Here is a 16,238-nt window from a genome sequence, read left to right on the forward strand (position 1 = left end):
CCATCTGGTTCACTAATGTCCTTTCGGGAAAGAAATCTGGCATCCTTACCTGTTCTGACCTACCACAGCAATGGGGTTGACTGTTATAAAAGCAAAATACTGCGGATGCTGGAAATCTGAAACAAAAACAAGAAATGCTGGAACCACTCAGCAGGTCTGGCAGCATCTGTGGAAAGAGAAGCAGAGTTAACGTTTCGGGTCAGTGACCCTTCTTCGGAACTGACAAATATTAGAAAAGTCACAGATTATAAGCAAGTGAGATGGGAGTGGGGCAAGAGATAACAAAGGAGGTCTAGATTGGACCAGGCCACATAGCTGACCAAAAGGTCATGGAGCAAAGGCAAACAATATGTTGATGGTGTGTTGAAAGACAAAGCATTAGTACAGATTAGGTGTGAATACACTGAATATTGAACAGCAGCAAGTGCAAACCTGAAGAAAAACAACCTGAAAAAAACAGTGGGTAAGCAAACTGAACAAACTAAGATGAAATGAAATGAATGCAAAAAAAGATTGTAAAAAATGTAAAAAGGAATGTAAAAAAAAGGAAGAAAAAATAACTAAAAATGAAAGTAAAATGGGGGGCTGTCATGCTCTGAAATGATTGAACTCAATGTTCAGTCCGGCAGGCTGTAGTGTGCCTAATCGGGAGATGAGATGCTGTTCCTCGAGCTTGCGTTGATGTTCACTGGAACACTGCAGCAATCCCAGGACAGAGATGTGAGCATGAGAGCAGGGGGGAGTGTTGAAATGGCAAGCAACCGGAAGCTCAGGGTCCTGCTTGAGGACTGAGCGGAGATGTTCTGCAAAGCGGTCACCCAGTCTGCGCTTGGTCTCCCCAATGTAGAGGAGACCACACTGTGAGCAGCGAATACAGTATACTACATTGAAAGAAGTACAAGTAAATCGCTGCTTCACCTGAAAGGAGTGTTTGGGGCCTGGGATAGTGAGGAGAGAGGAGGTAAATGGGCAGGTATTACACCTCCTGCGATTGCAGGGGAAGGTGCCCTGGGACGGGGACGAGGTGGTGGGGGTAATGGAGGAGTGGACGAGGGTGTCGCGGAGGGAACGATCCCTTCGGAATGCTGACAGGGGAAGGGAGGGGAAGATGCGACTGGTAGTGGCATCACGCTGGAGGTGGCGAAAATGGCGGAGGATGATCCTTTGGATATGGAGGCTGGTGGGATGAAAAGTGAGGACAAGGGGAACCCTTTCACGGTTCTGGGAGGGAGGGGAAGGGGTGAGGGTAGAGGTGCGGGGAATGGGTCGGACACGGTTGAGGGCCCTGTCAACCACAGTGGGGGGAAATCCTCGGTTGAGGAAAAAGGAGGTCATATCAGAAGCACCGTCATGGAAGGTAGCATCATCAGAGCAGATGCGTCGGAGACGGAGAAACTGGGAGAATGGAATGGAGTCCTTACAGGAGGTAGGGTATGAAGAAGTGTAGTCGAGGTAGCTGTGGGAGTCAGTGGGCTTATAATGGATATTAGTAGACAACCTATCCCCAGAGATGGAGACAGAGAAGTCGAGGAAGGGAAGGGAAGTGTCAGAGATGGACCATGTAAAGGTGAGAGAAGGGTGGAAATTGGAAGCAAAGTTGATAAAGTTTTCTAGTTCGGGGCGGGAGCAGGAAACGGCACCGATACAGTCATCAATGTACCGGAAAAAGAGTTGGGGGAGGGGGCCTGAGTAGGACTGGAACAAAGAATGCTCGACATATCCCACAAAAAGACAGGCATAACTAGGACCCATGCGGGTACCCATAGCGACACCTTTTACTTGAAGGAAGTGCATGGAGTTGAAGGAGAAGTTGTTCAATGTGAGAACAAGTTCAGCCAGGCGGAGGAGTGTGGTGGTGGATGGGGACTGGTTGGGCCTCTGTTCCTGGAAGAATCGGAGAGCCCTCAAACCATCCTGGTGGGGGATGGAGGTGTAGAGCGATTGGACGTCCATAGTGAAGAGGAGGCGGTTGGGACCACGAAACTGGAAATTGTCAAAATGACGTAGGGCGTCAGAAGAGTCACGGATGTAGGTGGGAAGAGACTGGACCAGCGGAGAAAAGATAGAGTCTAGATAGGAAGAAATAAGTTCAGTGGGGCAGGAGCAGGCTGACACAATGGGTCTGCCGGGACAGTCCCGTTTGTGGATTTTGGGAAGGAGGAAGAAGCGGGCTGTCCGGGGTTGTGGGACGATGAGGTTGGAAGCCGTAGAGGGAAGATCTCCAGAGGAGATGAGGTCAGTGACAGTCCTTTGGACGGTGGCTTGATGTTCGGTGGTGGGGTCATGGTCCAGAGGGAGGTAGGAAGAGGTGTCTGTGAGTTGGCGTTGAGCTTCTGCAAGGTGGAGGTCGGTACGCCATACAACAAAAACACCACCCTTGTCTGCAGGTTTGATGACCATGTCGGGGTTAGACCTGAGAGAACGGAGTGCCTCAAGTTCAGAGGGGGACAGGTTAGAGTGAGTGAGGGGGACAGAGAAATTGAGACGACCAATGTCTCGCCGACAGTTTTCAATGAAGAGATCAAGAGCGGGTAAGAGGCCAGGGGGAGGGGTCCAGGTAAAGGGAGAATGCTGGAGGCGGGTGAATGGGTCTGCTGGTCGGGGGGAGGACTCCTGGTCAAAGAAGTGAGCCTGGAGGCGGAGGCGACAGAAGAAGAGCTCAACGTCATGCCGAGCGCGAAATTCATTGAGGTGGGGGCGTAGGGGGATAAAACTGAGACCTTTGCTGAGTACAGAACGCTCAGCATCAGAGAGGGGGAGGTCAGAGGGTATAGTGAATACACGGCAAGGGGTCAGATCAGAAGGTGTGGGGTCAGAGGGAAGTGAAGCGGAAGAAGGATCTGGAGGGGCATTAGTCCCCATCAGCTGCTGGAGCTTGCGTTCCTTAACACCTGAAAGGAAGAAAAAAAGTTTTTTGTTAATGCGTCGGATGAGACGTAAGATGAGATGAAACTGCGGAGTAGAACAGCTTTGAGATAAGGTGAGACGGTGCTGCTGGAGAGAGAGGTCCAGTGTGTGCATGTGGCGGCGCATAGCACTGAGTGTAGATCTCAGGATGCGGCGAGAGTAGCAGTCCGAGGAACGTTGTATTTCTCGGAGATACCTGTGATCCTGGGTGGTTTCAAAGCATGATGGGTGAACCTGCAGTTGGAATCCACGTGGAATAAGTCGGAGCCGGAGACAGTCACTGAGGAAGGAGATGTGGCTGTGAAAACGAGTTTTGGTAGATACCTTATCAAACACCAGGAGGGAAATAGAAAGCAATGAAGGTGAACAATGTAAAAGAGACAAACGAAAACCCGTCAGAGAGAAGAGCAGAACTTCTTCAAGGTAGGCATTCTTGGAAGAGAAGTGGCAGTAAATTAAACACTAAAATAAAAGCAAAATACTGCGATGCTGGAAATCTGAAACAAAAACAAGAAATGCTGGAATCACTCAGCAGGTCTGGCAGCATCTGTGGAGAGAGAAGCAGAGTTAACGTTTCGGGTCAGTGATCCTTCCTCGGAACTGACAAATATTAGAAAAGTCACAGATTATAAACAAGTGAGGTGGGGGTGGGGCAAGAGATAACAAAGGAGAAGGTGCAGATTGGACCAGGCCACATAGCTGACCAAAAGGTCTTGGAGCAAAGGCAAACAATATGTTGATGGTGTGTTGAAAGACAAAGCATTAGTACAGATTAGGTGTGAATACACTGAATATTGAACAGCAGCAAGTGCAAACCTGACTGTTAAATGGCCTCGCAAGCTACTCAGTTGATGGGCAATACATGCTGGCCTAGTCAGTGACACTCATATCCCACAAATGAATTTTAAAAATCTTTAGAGTAATGTAGGCTGAGGGGTGACCCGATGGAGGAGCATGAAATAATGAAAATGGCTGGAATGTGTGCCAATTGATCAATTATTCCAGTTTGACAGACTGGGGGGGGGGGGGACCAGGGGGCATGTGTTTAAATAATGTGACCGTAGGAATAGATTAAATGTAGGCAGCTCTTCTTTTCCCAAAGAGCGGTGTATCTCTGGAATGTGTTTCATTCACAGAGGAGGGAATCTATGCGTGGAGCCAGAGGAAATGGGCAAGGTACTAAATGAGTACTTTGCATCAGTATTCACCAAAGAGAAGGACTTGGTGGATGATGAGTCTAGGCAAGGGAGTGTAGATAGTCTCAGTCATCTCATTATCAAAAAGGAGGAGGTGTTGGGCGTCTTGCAAAGAATTAAGGTAGATAAGTCCCCAGGGCCTGATGGGATCTACCCCAGAATACTGAGGGAGGCAAGGGAGGAAATTGCTGGAGCCTTGACAGAAATCTTTGTGTCTTCATTGGCTACAGATGAGGTCCCAGAGGACTGGAGATTAGCAAATGTTGTTCCTTTGTTTAAGAAAGGCAGCAAGGATAATCCAGGAAATTATAGGCCGGTGAGCCTTACATCAGTGGTAGGGAAATTATTAGAGAGGATTCTTCGGGACAGGATTTGCCCCCATTTGGAAACAAATGAACTTATTAGCAAGAGGCAGCATGGTTTTAGAGAGTCTCATTCGCTTTTGATTCAGGCCTTTATTTTCCAAGGCCCCAAGTTGCCTGCGAAGCCTCACCTGCTAGCATAGGGCCTCCAGTTCCCAAGGAGCGCCTGGACATATCAGTAGAGTCCTGTCGTCTTTGACCCTGCTTCATGGGAATGGCTGCCACAGAGTTGTGCCATCTTAATTTATACTCAGCATCTGCATCAGGGAAGGCTGGTCTTCGCAAAGTGTAATTGGTCACAGCATGACGCTTCTGTATCCTTGTCAGGCAATTCAGGGAAGACATCTCACAAATCAAGTGAGGTCTGAGGAGAGAAACTAAGCAGATGTGAAGACAATAAGGTCAGGTGTTTTACATGGGAAGGTCGGGAATGAGGGTGTGGTCAGGTCAAAGTGAAGCAATGCTTTGCTTGAAATATAAACCAGAAAGTTGAGGGAGCTGCAAATGTAGGAAACTCTGCAGCCAATTTGCACACAGCAAATCCCCATAACCAGCCATTAAATAAATGGCCAGATAATCTGTTTCAGGTGTTGGTTGAGAGATAAATATTGGCCAGGACACTGGGGAGAACTTCCCTGTTCTTCTTCAAATTGTTTCATGGTATCTTTTGCACAAGGGACAGATGGGGCCACAGTGTAATGGCTCATCCAAAAGAAGGCACTTCAGACATTGCAGCACTCCCCAGTTCTGCACAGGGAGCGTTAGCTTAGATTCTGTGATCATGTCTCTGGAATGGGACTCAGAGGCGAGGATCTGCTACCCATCGAGCCAAGGCTGAAACTTGAAGTTGTTGGGTGCAACTGATGGACTGGCTGCAGAGGTCACATGGGCAACCTGCCAGACAGTGCAGGCATTCCCTGATGCCACATACGTGCAATTGTCTGGAGTGGGGTGGAGGGGAGGTGGTCACAGGCACCACACAACCTGCATGACTCCTTGGAAATTTTTCACAAGAGCTCATAAATGCCTGGGGTTTTGTGATTGTGGTTGCACAAGTAGTGAGGAGTGCAGAGTGTTCACGAGCAAGCTGTAGGGCACATACGTGTGGGACCTACCCAGACGGAGGGGGACTCTGAGACAGCCTTGATGGACTAGCTAATCTTTTTGCTGAACATCAATTTTGTTCCTATGTGCATTACAGGATTTTGTGACCATTGAGAGACAGGATTTTGAAAATCGAGTTACATTTAAAAGCTTGGGCTTTAAAGCAAAGTATTCATGCATGTTTAGATAAAAAAACAGACTATGAATGGTTAAAATGCTGGTGGATTAAGCTATGTTGCTGTTGCTTCCCCATAGACTATAAATAATAAGCAATTTCTGAGTCTGCCTCAGCAATTTCTCAACACCTTTCACAAATTATGTTGGAATCATAGAATGAAACAGCACAGGAGGCCACTCGGTCTCTCATACCTGTTCTGGCTCTTTGAAAGAACTATCTAATTAATCCCACTCCCATGCTCTTTCCCCATAGCCCTGTCATTTTTTTTTCCTTCAGGTATTCATCCAATTCCCTTTTGAAAGTTATTATTGAATTTGCTTCCATCGCTCTTTCAGGTAGCACATTCCAGATCACAGCAACTTACTGCATTAAAAAAATGTTTCCTCATTTCCATTCTGGTTCTTTTGCCAATCACTATAAATCTGTGTCAGGAAGTTTTTGGCTGCTTTCTGCCAGTGTGGGACAGAGACACAAACAGTCGGGGCCAGAAAAAGCTGGAAATTGGTTGGAATGCAGGGGAGTAATTATGGAGTTAACGGGTTAGCAATTGTGCCCTTTTCTGGCATAAAATGGATCACGTTAGCAGTGGGATGCACCTTATATATGCTAATGAGATCGAACTACTGCTGAAGAACCCCTTTGTGAAATAACTGGGGGGCAGGCAGTGCTCAGAAATCTTCAATGGCATCTGCAGCCATAAACTAAAGTTAAGTTTTTAAATATATTTTGAGGAAAACAACCTATCTGAGGAGCAGGACTGTACCCCACAATGCCACAATTCTAGTGATTGTTGACCCCCCACTAACCCTCTGCTTCCCACTCCAGAACTACCTCATTAGCTGTAAAATGCATTGGGACATCCTGAGGTGCTGAGAGGCATTATAGAAGATTTTTATGGGTGTGGACGTCGCTGGCAAGGCCAGTTTTTATTGCCCATCCCTAATTGGGATTGTGAAGGTGGGAGTGAGTCACCTTTTCCAACTGTTGCAGCCCATAGTGCTGTTAATAAATGACTTCCAGGATGTTGACCCACTGACAGTGCAGGAAGCGCAATATATTTCTCAGTCAGGACAGTGTGGACTTGGAGGGGAGCTGGCAGGTGGTTGAAGTGATTTATGACTTTAACCACTTATAGGAACTAAACCAAATCAGGAGTACATCCCTATGAATCTCCTTTAATTAAGTTCAAACCAGACAAATTCTTAAAGACACTTATTTGGGTCTAAAGAACTGAACTAGTCTTCCCTCAAAGAACAAAAACTAACAGAGAATATTACCATCTTCCAGATAGCCAATTTTTAAAAATAATTATTGCTAAGTCATAACTATCACAGATATTATAAGGGTCTGGGAAACTCTCTTCAATAGGTACCTCCCCACTAAAAGAGACACAGAGAGGGCGTTCTTGTAGTTGTATACAGAATGCTACATGAGACTTTTTATTAACTTTTATATATTTATTAAAGAATTGAACATGCAATGCACTTTAAGTAGCTAAGTATACTACAATATCAAAGATTACTAAGAGATGCAACACATAATCTTATTTCTAAAACAGAATCCAAAAGTTTAACCCTGATAATGATATGGCAAAATATCTTAGAATATCCATCAAAATTCAAAGTAAACTGTTACCTTAAATTCCCTTAGTAAGCCATAGGTTGAGATGCATTGATGAGGAATTCAATACTTCTGGTTTCTTGTTTCAAAACTCTCATGTTTATACTGTTTCTAAGCTATCATCTGACCTTTTAGCATATAGGTGTTACCTTTCTGTGTGTGTTTTTCCTGCCTTTGGGATCTATATATGGTAATATCATTAGCTACCATCCCCACTTAACTTATTTGCTGGAAGTACCCTTCGCTTGAAGTTGTGAGCTTTTATCTGGTCAAAACGTTTACAATTGGGTTTACTTGGCATCTGTTTCGGTAAGTATCATTTCATTTTATTATTTTATTATCTGAACTCTTCTTTTGAGTCAGTCTGTCTGCACCACCAACACTATTAACTAATTAAGTTTATAGCTACCTCTTAATGATTTCACATAGGATGTTTCAATGTGTGTCACGTTCTAATTCTATTGTAAAAGAAACCTTGAAAGACCTTGGAATTTTTAATTCTACTTTCTTAAAGGGGAATTTCAGTGAGTCTTGAAAACTGACCATTTATTCAATCCTTAATTCTAAAAGGTATAATAGATTAATTACATCTAGATTCTACCTTTTTTCTTCTTTGGCCTCCTTATCTCGAGAGACAATGGGTAAGCGCCTGGAGGTGGTCAGTGGTGTGTGGAGCAGCGCCTGGATTGGCTATAAAGGCCAATTCTAGAGTGACAGGCTCTTCCACAGGTGCTGCAGAAAAAATTGATTGTCGGGGCTGTTACACAGTTGGCTCTTCCCTTGCGCCTCTGTCTTTTTTCCTGCCAACTGATAAGTCTCTTCGATTCGCCACACTTTAGCCCTGCCTTTATGGCTGTCCGCCAGCTCTGCCGAACGCTGGCAACTGACTCCCATGACTTGTGATCAATGTCACAGGATTTCATGTCGCGTTTGCTGACGTCTTTGAAGCGGAGACATGGACGGCCGGTGGGTCTGATACCAGTGGCGTGCTCGCTGTACAATGTGTCTTTGGGGATCCTGCCATCTTCCATGCAGCTCACATGGCCAAGCCATCTCAAGCGCCGCTGACTCAGTAGTGTGTATAAGCTGGGGATGTTGGCCGCCTCGAGGACGTCTGTGTTGGAGATACGGTCCTGCCAAATGATGCCAAGTATTCTCCGGAATCTGCGAAGATGGAATGAATTGAGACGTCGCTCTTGGATGACATACGTTGTCCAGGCCTTGCTGCCATAGCGCAAGGTACTGAGGACACAAGCTTGATACATTCTACCTAATTAAGCCTATTATACCTATGTTTCATCGCATGGTGGTGTTCCCATGTGTCTGCTGCCCTGATTCTTTTTAAATGGTAGAGGTTGTATGTTTGGAAGGTACTCTGTTCCCTATTTATCGATTCCATCCTTCCCCCTGGCAACGGTCTGAGATTAAACCAGTCTGCTCGCAACCTTGGTGTCACATTTGACACTGAGATGAGCTTCCGACCTCATATCCATATCATCACTAAGACTGCCTAATTCCACCTCCACAACATCACCCGACTTTTCCCCTGTCTCAGCTCATTTGCTGCTGAAACTCTAATTAATGCCTTTGTTACCTCTAGACTTGACTATTCCAATGCACTCCTGGCTGGTCTCCCAGATTTTACTCTCCGTGAACATGAGGTCATTCCAAACTCCTGTCCATGTCTTAACTTGCACCAAGTCCTGTTCACCTATCATCCCTGTGCACACTGATCTACATTGGCTCCTGGTCAAGCAATATCGATTTTAAAAAACTCATTCTTGTTTTCAAATCCATCCATGGACTCACCCCTCCCTACCTCTGTAATCAACTCCAGTCCCACAACTCTCCAAGATATCTGCGCTGCTCTAGTTCCAGCCTCTTCAGCATCCCCAATTTTAATCGTTCCACCATTGGTGGCCGTGCCTTCAGTTGCCTAGAACCTAAGCTCTGGAATTCCCTCCCTAAACCTCTCCACCTCTCTACCTCATTTTGTTCCTTTAAGATACTCCTTAAAACCTACCTCATTGAATAAGCTTTGGTCATCTGACCTAATGGCCAGAATTTTACACCACCCCAGTGAGCCGGATAGTGGCAAGGGGGTGGTGTAAAATTGAGCGAGAAGCTCCGGGAGGGCTTCCCGGCCCACTCCTACCTCTGCCCCACTTTACGTGGGCTGGGGGAGGTGGCGAGAAACGAGCTGCCCGCCCCAGACCACTCAAGGCCACTTAAGGGCCTTCGCCCCCCTCCGTGAGTATTTTACTCGTGGCAAATGGGTGTCCAGGAGACGTGAAAGGCCGCCCAGTGATACTTGGCAGCCTCTCAGCGCACCGGTGGGGATGGGGGGGTGCCCTGACAATCGGACACAGGATATCCGATTAAGGACCTCCCCCCACTTCTCCAACCACCCCCAGGACCCGAGACGCACCCTTCCCCCAAACAACCATCTATGCCTTGCTGGGGTGCGACCAATTTCCCCGGCGAGGCAACCCTGACACACCTGCAGTCCGGGCTCCATGTCCTCGGCTGGGCTGCAGTCCCAGCACTGGCCACTGCTCCTGGTGGTGCTGCTGGGACTAAGAGCTGCTGGCCCGATGATTGGCTGGCAGCTCAATGAGGCGGGATTTCCTCCCTCAAGCAGGTGGAAGTCCCGCCTTGGAACAATTAAAGCCCAGGGACCCATAAAATGTGGGTCAGATTCCCGGGCCGGGAGGAAACAGGTTTGCCACTGACTTTTACGTCGGTGGCCAGCTCCCGCCCACCCGGCGTAAAATCCAACCCAATGTCTCCGTGGGTGGTTTGGTGTCATATTTTGTTTTATAACGCTCCTGTGAAACTTTAAAGCTTCCATATAAATTTAAGTTGTTTTTGTTGTCGTGCTGCTGTTAAAGAAGCCTTGGCAAGTTTCTGTCGTGCATCTTGTAGATGGTACATACTGGAGCCACTGTGCGCAGGTGGTTGAGGGAGTGGAAATGTTTAGGTGGAGAGTGGGGTGCCAATCAGTTGGACTGCTTTATACTGGATGGAGTCGAGTTTCTTGAGTGTTGTTGGAGCTGCACTCATCCAGGCAAGTGGAGAGTATTCCATCACACTACTGACTTGTGCCTTGTAGATGCTGGACAGGCTTTGGGGAGTCAGGTGGTGAGTTATTCACTCCAGAATTTCTAGCCTCTGACCTGCTCTGATAGCCACAGTATTTATATGGCTGGTCCAGTTAAGTTTCTAGTCAATGGTAACTCCCAGGTGGGGGTTTCAGCAATGGTAATGCCGTTGAACGTCAAGGAGAGGTGGTTACAATCTCTCCTGCTGGAGATGCTCATTGCCTAACACTTGTGTGGTGCGATTGCAAGTTCTTTGATCCATTTTACTCGTTATTACCAAATCTTTCTTTCTTTGGCCTCCTTGTCTCGAGAGACAATGGATAAGCACCTGGAGGTGGTCAGTGGTTTGTGGAGCAGCGCCTGGAGTAGCTATAAAGGCCAATACTAGAGTGACAGACTCTTCCACAGGTGCTGCAGAAAAAATTGTTTGTCGGGCTGTTACACAGTTGGCTCTCCCCTTGCGCTTCTGTCTTCTTTCCTGCCAACTGCTAAGTCTCTTCGATTCGCCACACTTTAGCCCCGCCTTTATGGCTGCCCACCAGCTCTGGCGATCGCTGGCAACTGACTCCCATGACTTGTGATCAATGTTACAGGACTTCATGTCGCATTTGCAGACGTCTTTAAAGCGGAGACATGGACGGCCGGTAGGTCTGATACCAGTGGCGAGCTCGCTGTACAATGTGTCCTTGGGGATCCTGCCATCTTCCATGCGGCTCACATGGCCAAGCCATCTCAAGCGCCGCTGACTCAGTAGGGTGTATAAGCTGGGGATGTTGGCCGCCTCGAGGACTTCTGTGTTGGAGATGCGGTCCTGCCACCTGATGCCAAGGATTCTCCGGAGGCAGCGAAGATGGGATGAATTGAGACGTCGCTCTTGGCTGACATACGTTGTCCAGGCCTTGCTGCCATAGAGCAAGGTACTGAGGACATTACCAAATAGGAATAAACAAAACTGCCAGGAGAATCTGCTCAGCAAACAGGAGACCAGCCTTTTAGTAATGGAACTACAGAAATCATTGCCTGAGAAGCTAGGTATACAGAACGGGAAAACTTGTTCATCTCTTCTGGACTGAAGAGAACACAGACAGGAAAAGAATCAATCTCATTGCTGTTGTTTTCCTCATCAAATCTCCCAGTATGTCAGTTTCCAGCAAGTGTCCTTAAATCTTTCTGAAGATTCAATTAGTTTTTCAGGAATTTTCATTGAATTCTTGTTCACAACATCTGGAAAGTGAGATTGTATTACCCTGAAAGACTTCATAGCAATAAATACACTTTCCATTACAGGTCTGTTTGTTTACAGACATGGCAAAGAAATATGCTGAATATCACAGGGAAATAACTCCTACTTTGAATGAAATTGCAAAAGCTATTTTGTCTGGAAGATCATTGCATTTGCGCTCAGGCCTAAAATTCCTTGCCAGTTCTGCTACTTTTCTGGTGTAATTCTGATGAGAATGTTCAATGCTTGCAGGATCCAACCTGATTATATCAAGTTCAGTACCCTTTCCAAAAGTGGTGTGTTTGCTGCAGCTCAATTGGTAGCACTCTTGCCTCTGAGTCAGATTCGAGTGTGTGTTCAAGCTGTACCCCAGGGACTTTAGGAGGTAATAATCCAGACTGATATTCCAGATAGTGGTGTGGTTTTTCAGATGTGGTACTAAAGCAAGCCCCTATCTGCCATTTCTGGTTGACGTAAAGTCATAGAGAAAAGGCTGAGGGACTTGAGGTTGTTTTCGTTGGAGAGAAGGAGGAGGAGAGGTGACTTAATAGAGACATATAAGATAATCAGAGGGTTAGATAGGGTGGATAGTGAGAGTCTTTTTCCTCGGATGGTGATGGCAAACACGAGGGGACATAGCTTTAAGTTGAGGGGTGATCGATATAGGACAGATGTTAGAGGTAGTTTCTTTAGTCAGAGAGTAGTAGGGGCGTGGAACGCCCTGCCTGCAACAGTAGTAGACTCGCCAACTTTAAGGGCATTTAAGTGGTCATTGGATAGATATATGGATGAAAATGGAATAGTGTAGGTCAGATGGTTTCACAGGTCGGCGCAACATCGAGGGCCGAAGGGCCTGTACTGCGCTGTACTGTTCTAAATTCTAAATTCTAAACACTGGAACAGGCCCTTCAGCCCAACAAGTCCACACTGACCATCAACCACCCATTTATACTAATCCTACATTAATCCCATTTTCCCTCTCACATCCCCACCTTCCCTCAATTCTCCTACCACCTACCTGCACTAGGAGCAATTTTTACCATGACCAATTTACCTATCAACCCACAAGTCTTTGGCGTGTGGGAGGAAACCGGAGCACCCAGAGGAAGCCCACGCGGTCACAGGGAGAACTTGCAAACTCCACACAGGTAGTACCCAGAACCGAACCCGGGTCGTTGGAGTTGTGAGGCTGTGGTGCTAGCCACTGCGCCACTGTGCTGCCAAAGTATTCCACTATTTGAAGGGTAGGGGACTTCTGCTGCGCTGGTGATTTTTATCCCTCAATCAACATCACTGAAATATTTTGGAAACTTGCTGTGTGCAAATTGGCTGCTGTGTTTACTTACATTACAACAGTGGCTGTACTTCATTGGCTGTAAAGTGCATTGGGACATTTGATATTGTGGAAGGTGCTATATAAATCTAAGTTCTTTGATTTCTTCCTACACTTTAAAAGGCAAATGTTAATCAGAGGTAAGGACTGACTGCCCAGGCTGGCAATTACCATGCCTGTGTCAAAGAGGCAACCTTCTGTAGGAGTGGTGACCAGTTTTCTGAGTGAATGGAGGAGCAATGGTCTCCACATGGGCAATCGTGAGCTCCATCTGTGCGGTCTGGGCCAAGCAATGACTCTGATGCCCAAAAACTTGACTCCAAAAAATATTCATATACCCAAATCAACTGCCTTTCATTGAGGGCTGAGGTCAGGTTCGAGACAGCTCTGGGCAAAACCTCTCAAATGGGATTCTGTTGGCACAGGCGGGCAAGTGCCAGGGATGCAGTGGCAGTCAGTGCTTGCATTCTCTTGTCGTATGAAATTGATAATGTCCTGCCACTGACTCCACAAAGCAACAATACTGGAGCACACCGCTGGGGTCAGAAGCCAAGCCTGGTGAATACAAACGACAAGAAAATCACAATCACTGTTTTGGTGGAAACATACAGCGTATAGTTAAAACAAAAATCACACTGATCGGTATGGAAAATGGAAACCCTTTATCTCACTAGATGAGACCAGATATACGGCCTGCTTCTAACAGGCAGCCTTATGTTGACTTAAAGGAGGTTCATGCAGATTGCTTTTGCTGCAGCATTGTGCGAATACGATTACTTTCAACTAAAGCCTGTCTACTCACGGGAACAAAGGAATTGTTGTCCACCACCGAATGTTGCAGACTGGCACATTCCAAGGTCCAGGACTACGTGCTGAGGGACGTACTAAAGCTTGGGGCAGCCGCAGCAAAGGCTCAATGGGGAAAGACCACAGTGTAAGGTCCCCCCACCAAGCTGAACTGAGGGGCTGGATCCATGGGAAACCCCTCGAACTGTATCGGAGAAGTTTTGTGTGCTGTAAATGTAAAAATGTATATGGCATGACAATGAAATGGAAGAGTTGGGAGGCAACTCATGATTGTATAGAAGGAAGCTGATCACCTTTGCACTGTTTGTATTTTTTGACTTGATGCTGTTTTAAACTGTTTGGGAATGTAATTTTTACAGATTTTTATGAATAAAGTATATTTTGGAAATAAAGAAAAGGAATTGCTGAACGTTAAAAGACCAAGATCCATCTAGTTTGTCTGCTGCCTGGTAGCTGTGTGGTACAATGATATTACTGAATATACACCAAACATTGATGTATTTTGTTATTTGTTCTCAGGATGTGGGCATCGCTGGGAAGGCCAGCAGTTATTGCCTTTCCATAGTTGCCCTTGACAAGGTGGTGGTGGGCCTTCTCGAACTGCTAAAGTCTAAGTGGCTATGATGCTCCCACAAGAGCAGGGGAGCTCTCCCCGGTGTGTTGTGCAGCATTTATCCTTCAATAAATATCACTAAAACAGATTATCTTTTCATTATCATATTATTCTTTGTGGGAGCTTGTTGTGCACAAATTGGCTGCTGCTTTTCCTAAAACAACAGTTTTTCAAAAAAGTTTTGAAACATTCAAAAATACTTCATTGGCTATAAAGCAATTTGGGATATCCTAAGATCATTACAGGTGCTATAAAAAATCAAGACTTTCTTTTATTTTTGTTAGCTGGAAATGTTAATCCAGCAATGATGAAGGATCGCCCGGTATATGCCCAAACAAGGATGGTGCGTGACATGGAGGGGAACCTGGAGATGCTGATGTTCTGACATTATTTTATTGTTCTTCTTGTTGGTAGAGGTTGAAGGGGAGGAAGACTGTGCAAAGATCCTACAAGGGTTAGATTCAAGTATAGATTTCCTGTTCCAGTCGATGTAACCCATTTGTATTTGTGAGCTGCACAGTTCATTGTATTAATAATTAGAAACCATCCACAACATCATTTTGTCTCTTAGCCTCAGAACCTTGGAGCAGGGACCTCGATTCACCCTGCATGTTCACCAGTGCCAACTTCCAGCCTAAGGTAGTGGATAATTTGATTATTGACCTTGCAGTTGATTGACCACCATTATCAGCCTCTGACAGTGTCATCAGCCTCGATCCCAAGCTCAGAATTCCCTTCTTAAACCTCTCTGCCTCTCTAGCTCTCTCTCCTCCTTTAAGACTCCTTAAAAGCTACCTATTTAACCAGGTCTGTGCTAATATCTCCTTATGTGACTCAATGCCAAATTTTGTTTGATAATGCAGCTGTGAAGCATCTTGGAATGATTTAATGTGCTGAAAATGCTGTATCAATGCATGCTATTGTTCTGGACTGGTCTGCTTTCACAACATTTCCTTTCTTACTTGTTGTGTCAGCCATGACTTAGTTGATTGCACTCTTGCCTGGGGCTGTGGGCTGAAAGCCCACTCTCGAGACTTAAGCACAAAATCCAGCGCAGTACTGAGGGAATGCTCCATTGCCAGAGATGTCACTTTTTAGATTAGATGTTAAACCAAGTCCCCCTCTGCCCTCTCAAGTAAATGTCAAAGATTTTATGGCTCTATCTGAAGAACAGCAGCGGAAATCAGCCTGGTGTCCTGACCAATGTTTATTTCTCAAAAAAGTTACTAAAACAGATCATTGGATCATTATCACACTGCTGTTTGTGGGAGCTTGCTGTGCACAAATTCGCTACCGCATTTCTTACGTTTCTACAGTAACTACCCTTCCAGAAGTATTTCCTTGGCTGTGAAGCCCTTTGGGATGCCCTGATGTCATGAAAGGCGTTATATAAATGCAAGTTCTTTCTTTCTTCTTTCCGAGCAAAAATGACAGAATTCTGAGTACAATATCATCTCGGGTAAATACTACAAGAGGAGGCCAGAGGCTGGGAATTCTGCAGCAAGTAGCTCACCTCCAGTCTCCCCAATGTCTGTCCGCCATCTACAAGGCACAAGTCAGGAGTGTGATGGAATACTTTCCACTTGCCTGGATGGGTGCAGCTCCAACAACACTCAAGAAGCTCAACACCATCCTGGACAAAGCAGCCCGCTTGATTGGCACCCCATCCACCACCTTCAACAGTCACTCCCTCCACTACCAATCCACAGTGGCAGCTGTGTGTACCATATACAAGATGCACTGCAGCAACTCGCCTCTCCTCCTTCGACAGCACCTTCTAAACCCACAAAATCTA

The sequence above is a fragment of the Heterodontus francisci genome, chromosome 15 (genome assembly GCF_036365525.1).
Source record: "Heterodontus francisci isolate sHetFra1 chromosome 15, sHetFra1.hap1, whole genome shotgun sequence".
Taxonomy (NCBI): Eukaryota; Metazoa; Chordata; class Chondrichthyes; order Heterodontiformes; family Heterodontidae; genus Heterodontus; species Heterodontus francisci.